Here is a 5,000-nt window from a genome sequence, read left to right on the forward strand (position 1 = left end):
AAGTCTGTAGACAGCGAACTAGACGGCAGCAATAAATAAATGCCATATAAAGAAGGGGAGAATGGTGGCAGCACACCGACGTATGTTACATACGACAGCGCCATCTGTGAAATAGCCAGGCCACTAGGGCGTCTATTTGGGGACGCCACCATACCGCCCCCTGTGGGACGACGTTGACAGTGCCACCGAGGGGCACAAGAACGACATCTCTCGGAATGTGACGACACTACATTGACATGCAGCCCAGATACGACACCTCCATCTACAGGAAGTGAACGCAACAACGCCAACCACACAGCATCGCCACCTATGAAAATACGACGAAACCACATGCAATACAGCCATCTACGCGAATCTGGCAACACTACATCCACCATGTCGAGCGCACCACAAACAATAACGCCATCTAGGCCTCCTGCAACGGCGATACCGCCATCTATGAGACGCCAAGCTGAATACGACATCGCTGGGCGCACAGTACACATTGTCCGACGCCACCCACAAAGACGGCATCCTCTGTCCACCACGAAGTCGTCGACCGACAATCACGCCACCCGCACCCGTACGTGCCCCACCCCACCCACCAAAATCGCAAGTCCAGCGGATGAACGGCGGACGTTTCCCGCACTCGTAAGTTGCAATCCACACCTATATCTTGCGTTTCATGAAGAGTTTTATCCAATATTCGACATTCCCGCTGTCCCTAAACGTGCTCTAAGTCTGTGCGCGACCGCGTCGCTCACTGTACGGATTCCGATGCTGAGCGATCAGCTATGGGCCGCCCCATCCACGTCGGTCCCCGTGGGCGTTGCACTCGCAGTCGCAAAGACTCTGGGCAATGGCTATGTGCGCTCCGCAATATATTACTGGGACGAGTAATGAGGGTCCGAGCCCCCAGTGTGGGGAAAGTGTTTCGCAGCCCTGACCCACCGGCACGGTGTTGCGTCCCCCCACCTCAAACATGTGACGTAGTCACACCACCGGTTTTGACTAATAGACAGAATGTTTATAATCATATGCCATACACCGGGGGACGATGCCGCGAGGTGTAGCTAGCTAGTGCAGTCGCACCGCTACTACTGTACAGAGATAGAACAGGCATTGACTATACATACATTAAGCTTATACGCGGCGGTGCTTAGTAATACGCGCAGTCATCGGAATATAGATAACACATACAACTGTCCCTATACATGCTGAACGTCTGTGCACACAATGTCAACCACACGTCACCCACACACTCCATCACCCACTAGTCTATGCCTGTAACAGACGCAGACACAACATCTAAGTACCAGCATGGAACAACATCCAGTGCATCCTCTCGGCCACAGTACACCATCCACACTATGATAACCAGACCGGGACGTCGAACCAGAAAACTGAATATCCCACTCTTCCTACAACCACCATTGCTCAGATACGCCACCAACACCCACACATGTCCTACACAGGGGTGCACCCAACAGCACCACACTGCCGCATCTCACAGCACATAAACAATGGCAGGAATGAAAGACACAGGTGTGCCACTCCTTTGCCACAAACACAGAACGGGCGCGCCACCTGCCATGAGCCACAAGTGCAACTGACGTGACATATCTGATAGTGCCTCAGGCGTCCACTTACTACCATCACTATCAACGAACCTCGCCACCCCACCCCCCCCCCACACACACCATCCCTTAACCCAACTTCTGCCTTAACCTAACCCAACTTCTGCCTTAACCTAACCCAACTTCTGCCTTAACCTAACCCAACTTCTGCCTTAACCTAACCCAACTTCTGCCTTAACCTAACCCAACTTCTGCCTTAACCTAACCCAACTTCTGCCTTAACCTAACCCAACTTCTGCCTTAACCTAACCCAACTTCTGCCTTAACCTAACCCAAGTTGCGCCTTAACCTAACCCAAGTTGCGCCTTAACCTAACCCAAGTTGCGCCTTAACCTAACCCAAGTTGCGCCTTAACCTAACCCAAGTTGCGCCTTAACCTAACCCAAGTTGCGCCTTAACCTAACCCAAGTTGCGCCTTAACCTAACCCAAGTTGCGCCTTAACCTAACCCAAGTTGCGCCTTAACCTAACCCAACTTCTGCCTTAACCTAACCCAACTTCTGCCTTAACCTAACCCAACTTCTGCCTTAACCTAACCCAACTTCTGCCTTAACCTAACCCAAGTTGCGCCTTAACCTAACCCAAGTTGCGCCTTAACCTAACCCAAGTTGCGCCTTAACCTAACCCAAGTTGCGCCTTAACCTAACCCAAGTTGCGCCTTAACCTAACCCAAGTTGCGCCTTAACCTAACCCAAGTTGCGCCTTAACCTAACCCAAGTTGCGCCTTAACCTAACCCAAGTTGCGCCTTAACCTAACCCAAGTTGCGCCCTAACCTAACCCACGTTGCGCCCTAACCTAACCCACGTTGCGCCTTAACCTAACCCACGTTGCGCCCTAACCTAACCCACGTTGCGCCCTAACCTAACCTACGTTGCGCCCTAACCTAACCTACGTTGCGCCCTAACCTAACCTACGTTGCGCCCTAACCTAACCTACGTTGCGCCCTAACCTAACCTACGTTGCGCCCTAACCTAACCTACGTTGCGCCCTAACCTAACCTACGTTGGGCCCTAACCTAACCCACGTTGCGCCCTAACCTAACCCACGTTGCGCCCTAACCTAACCCACGTTGCGCCCAAACCTAACCCACGTTGCGCCCTAACCTAACCCACGTTGCGCCCTAACCTAACCTACGTTGCGCCCTAACCTAACCTACGTTGCGCCCTAACCTAACCTACGTTGCGCCCTAACCTAACCTACGTTGCGCCCTAACCTAACCTACGTTGCGCCCTAACCTAACCTACGTTGCGCCCTAACCTAACCTACGTTGGGCCCTAACCTAACCCACGTTGCGCCCTAACCTAACCCACGTTGCGCCCTAACCTAACCCACGTTGCGCCCAAACCTAACCCACGTTGCGCCCTAACCTAACCCACGTTGCGCCCTAACCTAACCCACGTTGCGCCTTAACCTGCCCTGTAATTGTTAGTTATATGAATCTAGGAATTCGTGTAGCGTTGCCTAATTGCAACCATCTCAACATAGTTCACTTCGCGCACACTGTGGTGTTCTGCGTATTGATTCATTTTACGGTGCGTACCCTCACATCTTGCGAGTGTTGCTTACTTTCCACATGGTCCCGCTATCCACTGTATTGTGTACTGCAATAGGACGTATATCGCCCCCGCCCCCCCCCCCCCTCCCCTCCTGTCACCTCTAGCTCGTCGGTCAGGAGTTCGCGTGTTGAATGCGCTTCGCAGCTGTGCAATGGCATTCGCATACGTACGCTGGCCACCTTCCACGTGTTCTTTCGTGCACACGTCGCAGCGTGTATGTATGCTGATGGAGTGCGTCGTGACACACAACATCCAGGCATGCAAGACTCGTAGAAGTCGCAAATGTAGATGGATGTCTACGTTTGCTGCCCAAGTTACGCAAATGAACTGGAAATCCGTTGTTGCGCGGTTGTTCGCGCTGGAGGTGAATCGTTGATATCGACGATCGGTACAGGTATTAACCGGTTGCTTCAGCGACACCCGTCATACCCACGAACGTGAGTGGGCATGTGGGTATGAAGCGATACGCGGCGGTGGCTGGGTGGGACCGTCCCCGGCCGGTGAGGGGGGGGCGCCCGGCGTGCTGGCCGCGCGCTGCGTGGGCGCACGCGCGGCAGCCGGCTGGTGGGGGCGCCCAGTGGCAGGCGCGCCGGCTGACGGAGGCGGCAGGCGGCGCATCTGCGTGCCGGCGCACCCAGCGCGCGGCGCCGTGCGGCCAAAGTGGGTCCTCCCGGGCCCGGTGCGAAGCGCGGTGGACATCTGCAGTGTGCTGGTCCGATTGAGGACTGTGTGCGTTGAGGATGCGCCGCCGCCCGGCACTCGGCGCCGCGACGCCGTCTGCTGCTCGGTCGCCCCCGCGGTTCTCGCAGGTGGTTTGTATCGCAGCTGTGCGGATGTGTTGGCGCGTGCGCTGTGCTGGGAGAGTTCGCTTTGGCACCCAAGTGGGGCTCTGCCCCTCTGTGGCGCTGGCGTTGGAGCTGCCCGGTCACTGTTTGTGGCCGCGTGTTGTCTCCCGCCGGCAACACCACGACAGCACGCTCCCGGGCCTCTGTCGGCAGCGGCAAGCTCAGTTGGGAGCACGGGTGGTCGCACTGAAAGCGTCTACTCGCCTATCTCCGGGCGATTGCGCCTCTCTCGAACCCGACCAAGTACTTAGGACGGCGCTGCGCGCCGCCGGGACCTGAGAGGGTTTCGAGGTGTATCGTGCAGGGGAGCCCAGCCTCCTCCTGTTTGCAGAATAATTGAGCGGACGCTTGCGTGTTCGCGCGGGCCCCCGGGACACACTCCCGGGCGGCCGGCTGCTCAGCTCTAGTTGACGCAGCTCCCTGGTTGATCCTGCCAGTAGTCATATGCTTGTCTCAAAGATTAAGCCATGCATGTCTCAGTACAAGCCGCATTAAGGTGAAACCGCGAATGGCTCATTAAATCAGTTATGGTTCCTTAGATCGTACCCACGTTACTTGGATAACTGTGGTAATTCTAGAGCTAATACATGCAAACAGAGTCCCGACCAGAGATGGAAGGGACGCTTTTATTAGATCAAAACCAATCGGTCGGCTCGTCCGGTCCGTTTGCCTTGGTGACTCTGAATAACTTTGGGCTGATCGCACGGTCTTCGTACCGGCGACGCATCTTTCAAATGTCTGCCTTATCAACTGTCGATGGTAGGTTCTGCGCCTACCATGGTTGTAACGGGTAACGGGGAATCAGGGTTCGATTCCGGAGAGGGAGCCTGAGAAACGGCTACCACATCCAAGGAAGGCAGCAGGCGCGCAAATTACCCACTCCCGGCACGGGGAGGTAGTGACGAAAAATAACGATACGGGACTCATCCGAGGCCCCGTAATCGGAATGAGTACACTTTAAATCCTTTAACGAGTATCTATTG

General features: G+C 55.2%; 1 non-coding gene across 1 annotated transcript in view; it reads left to right on the plus strand.

Moving 5' to 3' along the window:
* The first annotated feature begins 4,434 nt into the window (after positions 1-4,434).
* LOC126197233 (small subunit ribosomal RNA) overlaps positions 4,435-5,000 on the plus strand; it is a 1,909-nt gene continuing 1,343 nt past the window's right edge. Inside the window, exon 1 of the ribosomal RNA XR_007539614.1 lies at positions 4,435-5,000. This exon is cut by the window's right edge and continues 1,343 nt beyond it. This is a non-coding gene — a ribosomal RNA (small subunit ribosomal RNA).

This window comes from Schistocerca nitens, chromosome 7 (assembly GCF_023898315.1).
Source record: "Schistocerca nitens isolate TAMUIC-IGC-003100 chromosome 7, iqSchNite1.1, whole genome shotgun sequence".
In the NCBI taxonomy this organism is placed as follows: domain Eukaryota; kingdom Metazoa; phylum Arthropoda; class Insecta; order Orthoptera; family Acrididae; genus Schistocerca; species Schistocerca nitens.